General features: G+C 35.3%; 1 non-coding gene and 1 pseudogene across 1 annotated transcript; both read left to right on the forward strand.

The window, feature by feature from the left end:
• The first annotated feature begins 200 nt into the window (after window positions 1-200).
• Window positions 201-307, forward strand: LOC128282533 (small nucleolar RNA R71). The gene has a single exon (XR_008272834.1). It is a non-coding gene; the product is annotated as a small nucleolar RNA R71 (small nucleolar RNA).
• A 5,008-nt stretch (window positions 308-5,315) lies between these two features.
• LOC108481608 (probable terpene synthase 6) lies at window positions 5,316-12,763 on the forward strand (annotated as a pseudogene).
• The last annotated feature ends 7,354 nt before the right edge of the window (window positions 12,764-20,117 follow it).

The following is a 20,117-nucleotide window of genomic DNA, read 5'->3' on the forward strand; positions in this document are numbered from 1 at the left end:
ATTATTTCTATCTCAGATTTGTGGTCACGAAACCACTATTCTGATTAGGCCCTAATTCGGGTTGTCACATCTCCTCTATAAACTCATAAGCATCTTCAGGTGTTTTATTATTGATGGTTTCGCCAGTAGCTGCGTCTACCATTTGCCGAGTCGAAGGATTCAGGCCATTATGGAACGTTTGAACCTGAAGCCAAAGCGGTAACCCATGGTGAGGGCACCTTCTCAGTAAGTCCTTGTATCTCTCCCATGCATCGTAAAGAGTTTTTAAGTCCATCTGCACAAACGAAGAGATATCATTACGTAATTTGACCGTTTTAGCCGGCGAGAAATATTTTAATAGAAATTTTTCGGTCATTTGTTCCCAAGTAGTGATTGACCCTCGTGGTAATGAGTTCAACCATTGTTTAGCTTTGTTCCCCAATGAAAAAGGGAATAACCGAAGAGGAATGGCATCATCAGAAACACCATTAATTTTAAATGTATCGCATAGTTCCAAAAAGTTTGCTAAGTGAGCGTTGGGATCCTCATCCTGCAAACCATCAAACTAAACAAATTGCTGTATCATTTGAATAGTGTTAGGTTTTAGTTCAAAAGTATTTGCAGCTATAGCAGGTCTAACTATGCTCGATTCATTTCCTGTTAAAGAAGGTTTAGCATAATCATAAATAGTGCGTGGAGTAGGATTTTGATTAACCGCAATTACAGGAGGTAGCTGATTGTCTTGGTTTTCAGCCATCTCTTCGGTTGGGGTTTGAGTATCGTCCTATTGCTCATTCTCTGTGTATCTTAAGCTTCGCCTTATTTCTCTTTGGTTTCTGTGAACTGTGCGATAGATTTCTTCATTAAAAAGTAGTGGTCTGGACAGGTTTCTTCTAGTCATAAACAACAAAAACCTGCCAAGAGAAAGAAAAAAATATTAATAAATAATAAAAAATTAAATTAAATTAAATCGCAAGAAAAATAAATGGATGAAGTAATAAAAATTGAGCGTTCCTAATAACTTAGTTCCCCGGCAACGGTGCCAAAAACTTGATCGCGTTATTCGTGGTAGGTTTTAAATATTTATAATTAATCGTTCTTGAAACTAACTATTATCACGATGTAGGCAAGTGTACCTATCGAACAGTAGTATAGTTTTAGCAAGACCGGATTTTCGAACCCAAAGGAACTAAAAGTACTAGTAATTACTGTCTTTTTATTATCTAGCCTAAGAATAAAGAGGTTTTGTTTTAACTAACTAATTATCTAAACTAAGAACTCACAGAGAATAGAATTGGGGAATTACTTTTGGGAATATCGATTGAATTAAGACAATACCTAAGGAAAAATCCACCTAGACTGTACTTGTTATTCTGGCTCCGAATTGGATGATTTATTCATTTAACTTGTTTCGTAGAGATCCCTAAGTTATGTTATTATCCCTATTCAAGACTAATAACGTCCAACCCCTAGATTGAATAGTTGAGACTTTTCTCTAATTAACACCCTAGGTTTGCATTAACTCGATCTATGGATCTGCTTATTAGGTTTCACCCTAATCCGGCAAAATCTTGTCACCCTATGTCTAGGCGCACCAACAATTCTGCTTAATTATGACAAATATACTCTTAGACAAGGTCTATTCCTCCTCTGAATAAGAGCTTATCTTGAATCAGTATCCTAAGATATCAAAACAAGAAATAATAACACATAATTAAGAACAAGTTAAATATTTATCATACAATTCAGAAAATAATAACAAGATTCATCTTAGGTTTCATTCCCCTTAGGTATTTAGGGGTTTTAGTTCATAACTAAATAAGAAAACATCTCAGAATAATAAAGAATACAAAACATAAAGAAAACCTAAAACTCCTGAAGGGGAAATTGAGGAGATATCTTCAGTCTTGATGATGAATCCAGCTTCTGAGATGGATCAATCGGCTTTCTTGGAGTAATTTCTTACTCCCTCCCTGTGTGTCCCTTTTCTTTCTCCTCTAGGGTGTATTTATAGGCTTTGGAATGCCTAAGAGCCTTCAAAATTAGCCATTTCCGAATTGGACTCAACTTGGGCTCGGCAGGGACACGCCCATGTGCGATTACTTCAGGCCGTGCTCGAGCCTACCAAATTGACACGGCTGTGTGGTCTGACCATGTGAGGAGGTCCAAGCCGTGTTGATTTCGTACTTTGGCTTATTTTTTCTGTTTTTGGCCCGTTTCTCGTTCCTTTCACTCTCCTATGCTCTTCTAAGTATAAAATATGAAATTAAAGCATTAGGAGCATCAAATTCACCAATTCTAATGGGAAATCATCCATAAAATGCGTTAAACATGGGGTTAGAATATGTATAAATTATAGTTTATCATATACCCCTGCGTGATGTATATATATATATGTATGTGTATGACTGTATTTTAGCATGTCATTTGAACTGTATTGGATGCATGTATGATACCATGATATGACATGACATGATTGTATAATACACTGCATGGGGATGGGTTCTATACTGATCGGAGGAAGTGTACTGAAAGGCTTCAAACCTATATTACTGGTAGCCCAGCTGCATATTACTGTATAGTACTGCATTCGGTACTTTCTTTAGTGTAGGGATGGGTGGATTGATTATATCCCCACATGAAGTGTAGGGTTGGACAGAGATGGAGTGTAGAGGCTATATGGATAGGACTTGTATTCTATTTAAACTGTTACTGCACTAATTATTGTTACTGTAATGGGCCAAGGCCCAAACACATGACTGTTTCTGTATTGAGATGGCTAAGGCCCAAACTAATATTGTCACTGTTACTAAAAAGGGCTTAGGCCTAGACTGTGCTTGTTTTCTAACTGTTTGCTTATATGGGATTACACAATGAGTTTTCGTAAATTCACCTTCCTGTTTTAATTGTACAGGTAATCCCCAGACATAGGCGGATCGGTGCAATGGAGGACTAAGCGGTGACCACACGACCTATCTAATTTTAAATAGTATTTTATGATTTCAATTTAATTTTTAGGGTATTTTACTGTAATAATGGCCTCTTTGGATTTTTATTTTTAATTTTGGATTTTTATTTGTTTTGGTTTATAACTGTTAGCAGTAGGAAAAGACGCAGGTTTTCAAAAAGATATATGATTTATCAAAGATACCACGAATACGCAACCTGTTTTAAGAGCTTCCGCAATAAATGACATTTTAAAAATTAATAACGTTTTAATGTGAATAAATTTTTTATAATGACTCACATTTTGAAAATGAACGACACGTCTTAGCATCATCATTAAAATCACACAAAGAGGATAAATAGGAAAAGGATTTTCATCGATATCACACTTTACGAAAACTACTTCAATGTGACATCGCCAGATTCGGCCATAACATCTAGGCCGGGTTTGGGTGTTACAAGAAATAATCAAATAGTGGCTTGACTCTCTTATTTTAGTCCCCAGTGGAGTCGCCAAGTTGTCAAAACCATTTTTTGAAAGCTCGACTTTTTATTTAAAATGAAAATGGAGACGCCACCAATCTTTTTTTTTAATGAGGTGTGATTGGGTCACCTTTTTTAATAAAATATTTTGATTTACTAAAACAACAATTTTGACCTACGAAATTCGAGAAAATAGGTTCGGGAGTTGATTACGTGTGAGGAAGGATTAGCACCCTCGTAACGCCCAAAATTGGTACCTAATTGATTAACTAATGTCTTAATGTTGAATGTTGAAAATTTGGGAAGAATTAGAAATACGATCCCTTTTTTTACTATTGTTAATTTTTAAAGTGCTTGAATAAATCAAAACAAATGTTAAAGACCCCCTCGTCTAAGGATAGCAAAATGTCACATCCGTAGGTTAGGACACGATACTTTGAACCCTTGAGAATAAGCTTGCCTTTAATTTTTAAAAAATCATGTATTTTAAAATTTAAAAGGATATTTGGCCATTTGGGTTCAACGAGAAAACTAAATCCCTGTAAGTTAGGGTACGACTTTCTCAAATTTTCAAATACGAAACATTGCCTTACTTTGAAAATTATCTTTTTTTGAATAATAGTGAGTACAACATTTAAACGATGTGTATTTATTTTATTAGGAGTAAAAGAAAATGATCTATTATGGATAAAGAAAATTAAATGCGACTTTTGGAGTGATTTTAACGAAAGATGGAATGATAATATAGAACATGCAATAATGATTTATGAATAAAATGTTGTACTAATGAATGACAATAATATGAAAATACGAGTAAACAAATTATACTACACATAATGACAAGAAGCACACAACATACATCATTTTAATACCAACATTAATAATCAAAGGAAAATAAAATAATAATAAAATAAATAATAATAATGATAACAATAATAAAATAGGCACCAATCAAGACAAAACCAATTTTAAAAATAAAAAGGACAAGTGAATAAATAAATAAATATAATAACAATTCTTAAGGAAACTAATTTATGAAATATTAAAAAAAAGGACCAAATAAAAGCAAAATAAAATTAAAGGGTCGAATTTAGGAAAAGAAAAAAAGAAATAAGGCCTAAATAAAACGCGCGCAAAAGGTTGAGGACCAAGTGGGAAATTATTCCCAGTCCTCAAAATGCACCGTTTCATGAAGGACCAGGATGAAAAGAAAGAGAAATTATGCAGGTAAATTTTAAAAAAGTATAAAGTGAATAGAACTATATTAAAAAAAAAACACGGAAAGATCAACTACGCAATTATTCCATTTAAGCAGAAAAACACGGATCCTTTAGGAGGGTCAGGTTTGGCCCGAAACGACACTGTTTCAGGTGTCCGTTTCTTCAAATGGTCTGAGGACTAAACTGAAACAAAATCAAAATCCTGTGGCAGAAATCTAAATTAAAAAAGGAAGCATCGGACCACATTGAGACACACAGCAAAAGTGGAGGGGCCCATTGCTGAAATAGAACATAAGTCAAAAATGTGCGGATCCCCTAGGTTGGATCGGGTTGGCATGCAGGTTGTATCAAAACAACGCCGTTTTGGCGCTTGAAGCTTAGCCCAAAACGACTTCATATTGGACCTAATTTAAATGTAAAAAAAAAAACAGAAAAAAAATCATTCTAACAGTTTCTAAAACAAAAATTATTCTTTCTCTCTTTTCCTCTCAGGAAATAACCCAAAACTCGGCCACGAAGGTCGTTGGAAACCCGCCATGGCCACTAGTCATCGACGATGGTGACCGACTCCTCTGGTGGCCGAAGAAGAAGAAAAAAAACCCTTTTTTAGTACTTTTTGACCCGAATCTGAAGGCTAGGCCTTTGGTTTTAAAGAGAAACGTCTTTGCCTTCTCCTAGCCATTTTCGATGGTGGAGAAGGCCTCCGACGACGGGGTAAATGAAGCGACTCAGGTGGGAGATCCCTTTTTTTATTCTTATTTATTCTTATTATTTAAAATAAGACGAAATAAACAGGAAAAGGAATCACCTTTTGATTTTTTGAATACGATTGCTATTTCAAAACCTTTGTTTTCTTTTTATTTCTCTCCGTGTACCCCTCAAATACAAACTATTTTCTAGCTTTTATAGCCATTTTGCACTGTTTGTAATATATATTTTTTGATTTTATCACTACCCTCATTTATGTTTCTACTATGCGATTTCTTTGCTGTTGTTGTCCTTTTTGTTTCTCTTTTCTTGCAGGCGTTAGTCAATGGAGGGACGGAGGCCTGGCCTTTAACATTTTGGTGTAAAGAGACCAAAGGTGCCAAGCCTTGGGACGAGGCGCAAGTGGGGCAACCAAGGGAGGCGTGAGAAACGGGTGCGGGCATATTGAGAAGCTAAGGGACTGTTTAAGTTTTTGGGCCAATTAGGCCTTGTAATTTTGGGCTCGCATTTGGGTTAGGTCTTTTTTGTAAACGGACTATTTAATTTTGAGTATTTTTATTTCGTTTTACTAGTTTTTTGGGCCCAGAGAATTTGGACCTGTAAACTAACTATACCTAATTTTCCAATTGATAGTGTGATCGAAAACTCCAACGTCCTCCGATCCTCAAGCTAGTTTGGCAACACTACAAGAAAAGGGAAAGGAAAGGGGGGTAAGCTTTAAAGCTTAGTAAGCTCACATGTAAATAAAATGCAATTTAAACAAGCATTAATCATACATTTAACATAATGGACATAATCTTGCATTTTATTATCAAATCATTTAAATTTATTCTTCATATGTATATATATTCTTACCACAAGTTCATCATATCCCATGGTATTTTCATGAGTTCAATGTACATACCTATGCCCACTTGCACATAATAACTTACTTTCTTGTTTTTGACATATTTATTAAGATTACTCATTGAAGTTCTCTTTGGACTACTCGTTGAACACTTGGAATACCATTGGATACATCAGAATCTCGCACCTAAGTTCCTCATATGTAGCCATCGCTACCTTATCTCACATATCACAAGTTGCTCGCTTTCGAGCTACTCACGGGTCTACTCACTCTAGCTGTTGGTCAAGATGTAGCTACACGGGGTGCTCACACAAGCTATCAGGTATTCGCAACACACGCTGGTTTACCCAGCCATCGGTAGAACATACAAGACCAGCACCCGGAACCCCATAACATGTGTCACATATATCATGAACTCAAACCACATAACTCATGAGCTCAGATCACATAGTCCCTAGTGACATGTCACTTGTATCCTAAACTATTCCTAAGGTTCAAACGAGATTCTTCGATGGCACATTTCCATCAGACTTGGTCGTAATGCTGATTTCAATATCCATAACACCAATTGAATATTCATGGAATAACCAAAGCATCATTCATGATAAAATTTAAGCATTAAACACATGATACAACATCACATTAATTATATATGTACTTACTATACATGCAATATTAAAGCATTTAAAATATGGTACATACTGTATAATTTGCATATGAACTTACCTCGGTACAAAATGATAGAAACGAGTCTAATCTTCATAAACCTTATTTTTCCCCTAATCAAGACCCGAATCACATTTTTCTTAATCAATAATGCCAAATTTAGCTTGTTCAATACACACATTGTTTGAATTGACCCATAATTCATACTTTCGTAAAATTACCTTTTTACCCTAACTTTTTATTTATTTACACTTTAGCCCCTAGGCTCGTAAAATGAAATGCATACATTTTCTTGGTTACCCAAGCCTAACTGATTCATATTCTAACTCATATCAGCCCACATTTCTCATTAAATCACATTTCTACTACCCATTTCTACATCTTTTATAAATAAGTCCTTTTTAGGTGTTTTCACTAAAAATCACTTAGTAAAATATGTTACACTCACATCAATCTTGCATATTCTTTCATTAAACATCAAAATGCAAGCATGTCAGACATGGGTCTCCAAACATGAACCCTAGCTCAAAGAAATGGTAGAAATGGTTAGATCGGTTGATAACAACTTCAAAAATACAAAGAACATTAAAAACTGGGCTAGGATGCACTTACTATTGAGTTTGAAAAGTTGGAAACCCTAACTATGGAACCCTTGCAAGATTTGGCTACACCTAGAGAAGATGAGCAAATTTTTACTTATTTTTCCCTTTTTATTCTTTTATTAACCAAATAACCAAAATGCCCTTTTTACTAAATTTTAAATTTTTGCCCATGCATGTCCATTTTTGTCCAAAATTATATAAATTGGTCAAATTTCTATTTAAGACCTCCTAATTTATAATCCATAGCAATTTCATGCTAAAAGCTTCTAGAACTCATATTTTGCAACTTATTCAATTTAGTCCCTAACTTCAAATTGGACACTTTAGGCATAAAATTTCTTCATGAAAATTTCACTCAAACTTGCAATCATATCATGGACCATGAAATAATCATAAAATAATTATTTCTATTTTGGATTTGTGGTATCAAAACCACTAGTTCGACTAGACCCTAATTCGAGATGTTACAACTCTCCCCCCTTTAGGGATTTTTGTCCCCAAAAATCTTATCGGTAAAATGGTTTGGGAATTGTTTTCTCATGGCCTCCTCGGGCTCTCATGTATCCTTTTCAACCCCATGTCTCATCCATAACACTTTCACCAAGGCAATGCTTTTGTTTCTCAATTGTTTGACTTCTTGAGCTAGAATTTTAACCAGTTCCTCACCATAAGTCATATCCGGTCGAATCTCAACCTCTGTCGGTGAAATCACATGTGAAGGATTAGATCGGTAATGGTACAACATAGACACATGGAACACATCATGAATCTTTTCCAATTCAAATGGTAACACCAGCCGATAGGCAACTTGCCCTACTCTTTCGGTGATTTTATACAGTCTAATAAAACGCGGACTCAACTTGCCCTTTTTACGAATCTCAAAAACTTTTTCCATGGAGACAATTTCAACAATACCTTATCACCGATTCAAAAATACCTTATCACTGACTTGATACTCAATTTCTTTTCTTTTGAAATCTGCATAAGATTTTTGTCTATCCGAAGCAGCTTTCAAACAATTTCAAATCACTTCTACCTTTTCTTCAGTTTACTTAACCAAATCGATTCCATGAATCTAATTTTCTCTAAGTTCAATCCAATATAAGGGTGTTCTGCACTTATGTCCATATAATACCTCATAAGGTGCCATTTTCAAACTCGACTAAAAATTGTTGTTATAGGCAAACTCCACCAACGGTAAGTACTTTTCCCGACTACCTTGGAATTCCAATACACAACATCGGAGCATGTCTTCCAAAATTTGAATTACTCACTCAGACTGACCATCAGCATGGGGATGGAAAGCAGTGCTCAAGTTTGTAAAAAACTTGGACTGTTAATTTTAATTGTTTATTGGGCCCGGGTAAATTGGGCTGATTACAGCATGTACTTAGGAAGATCAAGTATATTCCAAGTAGTAGTAGGGACTAAAATATAAATTATTTAAATTTATTATTTGTTTTTATGTTCAAATATAATTAGCGATTAGCCAAAATCACTTTGGCACCAAATGTAATATTCCTATATCAGTTTCCTTGGGTCAAACATGGTATAGGGGTGTTACAAGAAATTTTTAAAAGATAATAACTACCCACACCCCCACTAAATCTAGTACATTATCCCTATCAGATTCCCTTAGAATTCAAATTCAATTCAAACTTTACCATATAACAAACAAGAAAATTCAACATCCAAGTCTAAACTATCCACAAACTGAATTCAAGCACCTAATGGCATGTATCCTAGGCAAAACACCAAAAATGATGCATTTTGGGCCTAGAACTAACTAAACTCGAACAACATTTTGATACTAATAAATGTAACATCCTACACCCAACTCGGAATTTGATTGGATGCAAGACACCACATCTGTTGCTGAGACAACTAAAACAAACATTAAAACTATCACCATAGCTAAAACCAATTCAAGCATGCATATTTTCTTAAAAATAAATAAATATATTGATAATTTTTGAGTGGTCTTAACTTAATGACAAGTTTGAACAAAGAAAATATACACCTCTAAATGAAAATTAAATTTAGTTATATGTTGGCTCTTAGGTCTTTAGGCTTAAATTCAGAGGCGATTATAGGGGCTGGCATGAGACCCAACCCCCTCTAAAATGAAAAATTATCATTTAGACTCTCTAAATTTTTTTAAATTTTAAATTAGTAAAGGTAAAATTGTAGTTTGGCAAAATTGTACTTTGGCCTCTCCTAAAATTATAAAAATTTGATTTAATCTTTTAAGAATTATAAAGATATAGACTATAAAAATTTAAAATTTCATTCGTCTCCCTAAAAATTGTTCTAGCTTTGCCCCTACTTAAAGTAATTATTTAGTTGGGTATAGTCCAATTGTGGTTTTTATATTTTCTTAAAAGAATGTATAAAAATAAATTTATTCATTAATATTTATTTTTAAAAATTTTACTTTTATTTTTTAGTTAAATTTGATTCTCAACATTTTAAAAATAATTAAATTTACCTATTAATTTTTTTAAAAAAGTCAAATTGTTGTTTTATAATGAAAATATTAAGTAAAACATTATGTGTTTAAACATGGCATTCTACATAGTAAACTAAGTGTACCGGTGCTTTTTTCTTGAATTTTTATGAACTTTTTTTAAATTTTAAATATTTAAATATTTAAATTAAATGTTGATGTCAAATAGTGTGAAGTTAGTATGAAGTACAAGTCGACTCTCATGTTAACATCATTAAAAAATTAATGTTTTAATCACCATTTTAATTAAGAAAAGTGATTTGACTATTTTAAAAAGTTAATAAAGAAATTTAACTCAAAAAATAATGATTAAATTGAAAAAAAATGTAATTGAGAGCTAAATTTATTAATATTATTTAAACATGTTTGAAGTAGTATAACTAAGAATTAGTCCTTATAAATATGACCCAGACTTGTGAAGCTGAGTAGCTTAACAAAAATAAAGATTTTCCTGCTTATTAATTATATTGTGAGAAAATACGCAGTATAAAGAGAAGTGCCAAGTTTTCCATCCCATTGCAACTTTCTTCCAAAACATATGGAGATATCAATTTCCTCCTTTTTCTTCAACTGATGAGTTGGTAATCTTCCATTCTCTCTTACATTTCTTTTGTCACCTATTGCAAATCATTATGCTACTCTGTCTCAAACTCATCCTTTCAAGCTCTTTTGGCTGTTCCATTGCCTTAAAAAGATGATCAGTTTCAAACAGATTAAATGACTTATTCTTTATTATTAATGATGTAAAACTCTAATTTTTCAAGCAGTCTCAGGTGTTTGATTATTTAACCAAAGAAACAGCCCCTTTGAAAGAGAAAGTGAAGGACATATTGATGGGTTCTACTGCGAATCCTATTGAGAACGTTAAATTCATCGATACTCTGATTTTCCTTGGTGTTTCCTATCACATTGAGGACGTTATCGAGAACCAATTGGAAACCATTTTCACTTCCCACCACAACCGTTTTAGCGGAAATCACCATGACTTAAACTCCACTTCAATTGTGTTTCGAGTTTTCAGACAATATGGTTTCAAAATATCTTGCAGTAACCATAACACCATTGATAAATGAATTATCTATAAAAAAAATAGCAATGGAATATATATAACTTAGTTTAGAACCCTCCTATCAATATGTGAATCAGATGTTTTTAACAAATTCAAGGACACTGATGGTAAGCTCAAGGAATCATTTATCGACGATGTTAAGGGAATGCTAAGCCTATATGAAGCCGCCTATCTTAGAGTTCACGAGGAGGATATATTAGAGGAAGCCCTTGCATTTACCACGGTACACTTGAAATCATTAGAAAACAAGTCGAATCCTAATCTTGTGAAACAAATAGCAAATGCCCTTGATCAACCATTGAACAAATGCCTTCCAAGACTAGCCACAAGAACCTATATCTCTTTCTATGAGGAGGAAGACTATAGAATTGAGACCCTTCTTAAGTTTGCGAGGCTAGATTACAACCGAGTACAAGTACTTCATAAACAAGAGATAAGCCAAATTGCAAGGTTAAAATAATTAAAAAAACATTTCTTATCAATTTGAGGATTGATTTCCTGATGACTTTTGTTGAATGTTAAGGGGATTTTTGTATTTCAAGTTTTGGAAGGACAGTAAGCTCTCTGAGCTTTCTTATGCAAGAGAGAGATATGTGGAGGCCTACACATGGAACAATTCTCTCTTTTATGAACCTCGCTATGCATAGGGGCGAATATTTCTTACCAAGATGATACTACTAGTATCAATTTTAGATGACACATTTGATGCATACGGGACACCTCAAGAGCTTCAACATCTCATAGATGTATTAAAGAGGTTAGAATTCATCTCCCAAATGCTAGAGTAAATGTTCACGCATTTTAATTCATCAACAACAAAACTAGCATAATTTCATAATTTTTAGATGTGAGATTAGTGCTATTGATGAGTTGCAAGATTATACCAAAGTTATTTGCAAGGCTGTGCTAGTTTTTTTTTTTTTTTTGATGAATTAGCTGAGGAGGTTATGAAGGAAGGAAGACCTTATAGTGTCCCTTATGCAAAAGATGTTGTAAGATCAATTATATCAATAGCACACATTTCCCTCATGGTTCTTGTATATTTAACAATTTATGAGTATCTGTTAATGTTTTAACATGTTTTTCTTTTTATTCTAATTGACCGTATAATTAGCTCATTAGACTAGTGAACAACTATCAAGCTGAGGTGAAATGGTCCCATGATGGTTATGTACCAACTTTTGAAGAGTACAGGAGCATTGCAACAAAGACGTCCACTTATGATTCATCGATAACAATATCATTTATTGGAATAGGAAAAGTGGCAGCAATAGAAGATTTAAATGGCTACGAAAGGAACCAAAAAGTATGAAGGCTTTAGATGTTATAGGTCGTCTCATGAATGATATAATGTCGCATAAGGTATGCAGTTAATAAAAACATCTATTTGAATTTGTACTATAATAACCTTATAAAAATTTTAACAATTAATTCAATAGTTGCTCATTCTAATTGAAGTTTGAGCAGTTGAGACATCATTGTCCATCTAGTGTGGAATGCTGCATGAACCAACATGCCCTTTCAAAGAAGCTTACTCTTAAAGAATTTGAAAAAACCCTAGGGATGCATGGAAGGATTTAAATGAAGAATGCATGAGACCAACAGACGGCCCGAGAGATCTACTCTTATGAATTTTAAACTTCGCTCTTATTTTATAAGCATGGAGATGGATACACAAAACCAAAATATGTGAAAGATGATGTCCGTGCACTATTCCTTGATCCAATACCCATCTAAAGACTATAGTCTTCCAACTTTTTTGATGCTCTACCATACTTTCTTAAGTGTGTTTAAACAACTGCTTTGTCAAGGGTTTGTATCAGATTCGGCGAAAAATAAAAGTTCTATTTGTATGCAATATGAAAGTGTGTTTAAATCAATCATATTTTATTTAGGGTGGAATATTGTTGAAGGTTGGTCAGCATGTAGCACCAGGAGCAGCCAAGAAGCAGGCCATGCAGCCCGAACCATGTAGGAGCTACTGAAGTAAGTGTAGCAGTTGATTTTTGTTCATTTTGTAACCTTTAGTTTGATGTAATGTAATTTAGTTCATTTTGAACTATGTTAGTTTGATGCTTGATGTAATTTGAAAGTGATTGAGTAGTTTGATGCTTGATGTAATTTGAAAGTGATTGAGCTGCTGACTCAGCTTTGTTCATGTGTGCAAGCTTTGTTTATCAAGTTTCAATGTATTAGTGGTAGTAGGTAGAGTTTAGGTGACCATATACTGATTTTGTGACAGCCCTAAATTGACCCTAGTCGGAAAGTGGTTTCGGGACCGCTAAACCGAGTCACCGAAGTATTTGAGTATAATATTTATTGTCTAAAATATGTGAATTGAGTGTGTGAAAGTTTTAAGCTTCGATTTAGTCAATTGCATGTGAATTTAGTTAATAGGACTTATGTGTGACACTTTTGAAATGTGATAGGTTAATCTATAAGGATCTATTAGTGCATATTATGAAAATAATGGGTTTGCATGTCAAATTTCCACCTATGACAAGTAGTGGCCGGCCATGATGGGTTATATGCATGCAATATGTATTAATTATTAGTTAGTAGCTTTATATTTTATAACATAAATAAATAAATAAAAAAGGAAAAAGTAATTGAAATAAGGAAATTAAGGGTGATGAAAACAAAGCTTGAGTTTCTTTCTTCTTGGCCGAATGTAAAGAGGAAGATGGGAGAAAGGCATTCGGTCATCTTAAGTTAGCATTAAGGTAAGAAGTTATGTTAATTCTTGAAATTTTGGTTAATCTTGAATGAGGTATCAAGTTATTTTAGTAACCCATGTTGAATTTTTGATTGTGGGAATGAGTAGGGCTTTCGGCTATGGTAATTAATAAGGGTGATGGTTGTTGTTTCATGATAAATTTAGATGAACAATGGTAGATGAGTGTTTGAACTATACAAATGAGCATATGTGAGCATTGGGTGCTAAGGGAAAAGAATCGGCTACCTTATTATGTACCAAGACTGAATGTGAATTTGATTATGTTTGAGTAATTTATGTACTTAAAATTGATGTAGTATAAGTTACCATGTTCTTGCCGAAAATGTAATTGATAAAGGAGGAGTTTGTTATTGAACGTTAGGCTAAGTCCCTAGTGGATGGATGAATTGATAATAATTGTGTATAAAGATTTGCTTTACTATGTCTTTGTTAATAAGATGAGAAATGAGTTAAGGTGGTCTTAGTGTACCGATTAAGACCTAAGGAGTTGAGCTTATTGATAGTATAGATTTCTAATGCACCTATGGTAATGGCCGAACATGTAGTTGTTTAATGTTTGAACAAGTGCCATTTAGGTGTTCTAAATTGTCTAAATTAGATGTTAATCATCTAAGGGTTCGGCATTGTGTATTCTTGTTAAGAGTTTGATTTGAAATCATGAGGTTTTGTTGACTTGTGTTTAAATGGCATTCGGACATGGTCTATGAGTGTTTGCAAATCCGGTTTAAGTGCATAGGTGCTAAATACTTTGTATTGGAAATTTTGATGTATAAGTAGTAAATTGATTCAAATGAATTGGTTCTAAAATGTATATGAATGTCGTATGATTGTGTTTGATTGGGGAGTAAATTGTTTGATTTAGCTCAAGAGCTTAGAGGATCAAAGTTGGATAAGGGAAAGGAAAAAGTGATTGAATAGCCATTGAAATCGTTCGACAACATCCGAGGTAAGTTTTCGAGTAATGAAACTTAGTTTATGATTTGATTAAGTCATGACATATAAGCATAACAAATAAACTGTGATATAATGATTCTACTTGAATTGTATATTGAGGTGATTAGTTTATACCTATGACGGGTAGCCGAATGTGTATAGAGATCATGTTATAAAGCAAATCAAAATCATGCTCTTTGTATGTGGCTATTGAGCCGAAAATGGTAATGGTTGATAAGCGTCTTGTGTTTGAATTCTAGTTATGATAATGAAATATGGATGTGTCATGATTTATTGGTACATGTGCTTGATTATTCGGATGATATCCTGCTAAGTCCCAAGGCATTTGTGCAAGTTACTATATCAGGGCTAAGTCCCGAAGGCATTTGAGCGAGTAGTTGCTATACCCGGGCTAAGTCCCGAAGGCATTTGTGCTAGTGACTATATCCGGGCTAAGTCCCGAAGGCATTCATCCTAGTGACTATATCCAGGCTAAGACCCGAAGCATTTGTGCGAGTTGCTATATCCGCTAAACTCAAGATACTTGGGTTTGGAAGCGGCGATCTTGCTGTAATAATTTCAATTAATACGCTCATAAAATACAAATGATAACGTATGTTTCGTATATGCATCGGAAAGGTTGATTCCTTTGAAATAGTACTCGCTCAATTGATTAACGAGCTTCCGGCCTCTAGTTAGGTTTGATACCCTGTGTATGAATATATTGGTTGAAGCGTGAAGAAATTATGATTTTGAGAATGTGCATATATGAAATTATTCATTTAGTCATATGAACGCTATACTTTAGTCGTAAATAATTTCATTACTCAAAACTTACTAAGCATCAAATGCTTATTCCATTTCTTTAATTCTCTGTTTTATAGATTTTGTTCGTCAGCTATCGGACTCGGGATTGTCGAAGTCGATAATGGCATGTATAGGACTAACCTTTGTTGTTAATCAAGTACCTTTGGTAATGTGTATATATTCGGATAGCCATGCGAAAATGGCTTAAATATTTTGAGCATAGTATTAAAATCATTTTGTATATATATGGTTATTAAGAGGTGTGGAAATGGTTGGCAATGATTAGCCATTGGAATGGTTAATCACGATCATATTTGGTGCTATGTATGTCAAATGGCTAGTTGAATCATGGAAACTATGAAATAGGTGAAATTTACCTTAAAATAGATCTTGACAAAGAAGTGATGTGAGTTTGAAAATTCACTAAAAATAGTAGAAATGTAATTAAATAATGAATAAGTTATGTAATCGAACCTTGATGAGTCTATTTTCATATGGAAGAAGCGAAACGACCATATGAGCCGTATTTTATGATATGTTTAAGTTTTCGTGAAACAGGCCGTAAACGATTCATGGATCCCCTATTCGACTTTGGAAATTTACCATAAATTAAACAGAAATAATTAGAAGTCATGCCTTATATGTAAAGATTCCTTTTTGAGTCTAGTTTCATTAGAAACAAACGGAGTATGTATTGAAGCCCTGCACAGGAGATATCTAAGTCGTAATGCATGAAGGTCGAGTAGTGAACCCTGAAGCAGGGAGAATTTAACTAATAAACTGTACTAATTGGCCCGACCAAATTCTAGAAAAAAATATGTAGATGGATATATGAGTCTAGTTTCAGGAAAAATTTACGGAATCAGTTTTCGAGTTTTGGAACTCGAGATATGATTTTTATGGTGACAGTGATGTAGTTAGCCGTTTGATGGAAATTTTAAAATGAACTGTAAATAAATGAATTAAGTTCGTTAACACCTCGTGTTCGACTCCGGCAATGGTCTCAAGTGCGTAGCGTTACAATTTTATTGGTATCGAGCTACGGTTTAGTCGATTCTAGGACTACCGTAATCGTTCGGGTCTAGCTATACATGCCATTGTGTGTCTATTTGATAGTGTGGTGATTTACGCTTAAAAATGTGTTTGTTTATAGTAATGGATCCCGATCCCAACCAAGCGGTAGTGATGATCTTGAGAGTGTAGCGCCTGCTCCCGCACAAGGGACAGTGGCGGTGGACTCTCAACCTATTGCTAGTAATCGTAATGACGGCTAGACAGCTTTTTATAGCATAATGAATGATTGGTTCAACCAATACATTCGAACTAATACTGACTATTCCACAACCCCATTTTCAACTAATACAACCCAAGACTGCGATACCTCCTAGAATCGACTCAGATAAGGTTAAATAAGCCCCCAGTTGATAGAATCCGAAAACACGGGGCTACTGAATTTAAAGCTACAGACAGTGACGATGCCGAGCAAGCTGAATTTTGGTTGGACAACACTATTCGGGTACTTGATGAACTATCTTGCACACCCGATGAATGCCTAAAGTGTACGATCTCCTTGCTACGTGATTCTGCCTACTATTGGTGGAATACGTTGATTTCTGTTGTGCCCAGAGAGCAAGTAACTTGGGAGTTTTTCCAAACCGAGTTTCGAAAAAAGTATATCAGCCAGAGATTCATTGATCAAAAACGAAAAGAATTTCTTGAACTTAAACAAGGTTCCATGTCGGTTACTGATTATGAACGAAAGTTTGTAAGGCTTAGCCAGACGCAGCGAGAATGCATTTCTTCAGAAGTTGTGATGTGTAAACGTTTGAAGATGGGTGAACGATGATATAAAGCTATATGTTGGCATTTTAGAAATCAGAGAATTTGTGGTACTTGTCGAGCGAGCTTGCAAAGCCGAAGAGCTCAGTAAGGAGAAAAGAAAAGCTGATAGGGGAGCAAAGGAGTTTTGTAAGAGATCTTTGGGAAAGCCCTTTCAACAGTCATCGAAGAAATTTAGAGATAATTTAGGCGGATCTAGAGACACGTCGGGCTTTTCTAGACGAGACCATGATCGACCCCCTGTGAGTACACGAGTTACTTCGGTCACCAGTGTTAGAAATGATCGTCGAGGCAGAACAGAGTGCCAGTATTGTGGTAAATGGCATTCGGGGAGTTGTAGATTCCATGACCGCTCCTGTTACAAGTGCAGATCAGTTGACCACTTTATTAAAGATTGCCCGAGATTGTCTGAACAGAATGTAAATCAAAGTGGGAAACCGGGTGCTACTACTGCTCGAGGTAGACCATCTAAAAATGCGGGGAATGCTAGTGGCAGTCAGAGAGGATCTAGAGATGTTACCACCAGATCTGAGGCTCGTGCTCCTGCCAGAGCTTATGCTATACGTGCACGCGAGGATGCTTCTTCGCCTGATGTTATTACCGGTATATTCACTCTCTTTGATACTAATGTGATTGCATTGATTGACCCTGGTTCTACTCATTCTTATATATGTAAGACTTTAGCATCCAAAGAAGACTTTACTGTTGATTCTCTGAGTTCATTATTAGAGTGTCGAATCCCTTGGGTCATTGTGTGCTTGTTGATAAGGTGTGTAAGAAATGTCCCTAGTAATTCGAGGTTCCGTTTTCCGCGGACTTGATGCTTTTACCGCTTGATGAATTTGATGTTATTCTCGGTTTGGATTGGTTGACCGTGCATGATGCGGTTGTGAATTGCAAAAGCAAGACTATTGATTTAAGGTGTGCAAATAATGAGATAATCCGAGTTGAGTCTCATCGTCTTGAATGGATTGCCAACAATAATATCCTCGACGTTAGCTCAAAAATATGTGAGAAAGGGGTGTGAAGCGTATCTTGCATACGTGCTTGATAATGAAAAATCGGAAAGAAACTTGAATCGGTACAGTGGTTTGTGAATATCCGGATGTTTTCCGAAGAATTACCGGGTTACCACTGTTCGGGAGGTAGAGTTTGGCATCGAACTTGTACAGGACTACACCGATTTCGATAGCTCCATATCGTATGGCACCAACGGAATTAAAAGAACTAAAACTTCGGTTGCAAGAGTTTACGGATAGAGGTTTTGCTCGACCGAAGTTTTTCACCTTAGGGTGCACCAGTATTGTTTGTGAAAAAGAAGGACGGAACCATGAGGTTGTGCATCGACTATCGTCGGTGAATAAAGTGACAATAAAGAATAAATATCCGTTATCGCGTATTGATAATTTGTTTGATCAACTAAAGGGAGCCTCGGTGTTTTCAAAGATAGATTTGAGATCGGGTTATTATCGATTCATAATTCGGGATTCGGATATACCCAAAACCGCTTTCGAGCGAGATACGGTCACTACGAGTTCTTAGTGATGTCGTTTGGGCTCACTAATGCCCCAGCGGTATTTATGGATTTGATGAATCGGATCTTCAGACCGTTTTTGGATCGGTTTGTAGTTGTGTTTATTGATGATATTTTGGTCTATTCGAGAAATGAAACCGATCATTTGAACACACAGGGTTAGTGTTGCAGTTTCTGGGATAAGCGATTATATGCTAAGTTCAGTAAATGTGAGTTCTGGTTGAGAAAAGTTAGCTTTTTGGGACATGTGGTATCTGCATCGGGTATTCGAGTTGATCCGAGCAAAATTTTAGCCATACTTAACTGGAAGCCCCCGAGAAATATTATTGAGGTTCGGAGCTTTTTGGGACTTGCCGGTTACTACAGACGGTTTGTAAAGGGTTTCGCGATGATAGCCACACCAATGATGAAGCTACTTCAGAAAGATGTTAAGTTCGAATGGTCAGAAAAATGTCAGAAAAGTTTCGATCAACTAAAAACTTACTTGACTGAAGCTCCAGTGCTAGTGCAGCCTGAATCAGGCAAAGAGTTTGTCATTTACAGTGACGCATCCTTACTTGGGTTGGGTTGTGTATTGATGCAAGAAGGTCGAGTTGTAGCTTATGCGTCGAGACAATTGAAGCCACATGAGAAAAATTATGCAACCCATGATCTCGAACTAGCTGCCATCGTATTCGCTTTGAAAATATGGCGACATTACTTATTTGGTGAGAAGTGTCATGTATATTTGGATCACAAAAGTCTCAAATATTTGATGACTCAAAGAGACTTGAATCTGCGACAAAGACGTTGGCTCGAGTTGTTAAAAGATTATGAGCTTGTCGTTGACTATCACCCGGGAAAGGCTAATGTGGTTGCGGATGCTTTAAGTCATAAATCCTTTGTTTGCTTCTGAGCGATGAATGTACACCTGTCTGTTCTATCCGACAATGTGTTAGTAGCAGAAAAGGCCAAACCATTGTTGATTCACCAAATTCGTGAAGCTCAGAAATTCGATGATGAATTGGTTGCAAAACGGGCTGAATGCGTTTCGAATATGGAATCAGAGTTCCAAATTGATGATGACGATTGTTTGAGGTTCAGAAGTCGTTTGTGTGTTCCAAGAAATTTAGAACTTATTTCGATGATTCTGAACGAAGCTCATTGTAGCCGAATGTCAATTCACCCGGGGAGTACGAAAATGTACAACGATCTGAGACGTCAGTTTTGGTGGCATGGTATGAAACAAGACATTTCCAATT

This window comes from Gossypium arboreum, chromosome 1 (genome assembly GCF_025698485.1).
Source record: "Gossypium arboreum isolate Shixiya-1 chromosome 1, ASM2569848v2, whole genome shotgun sequence".
Taxonomy (NCBI): domain Eukaryota; kingdom Viridiplantae; phylum Streptophyta; class Magnoliopsida; order Malvales; family Malvaceae; genus Gossypium; species Gossypium arboreum.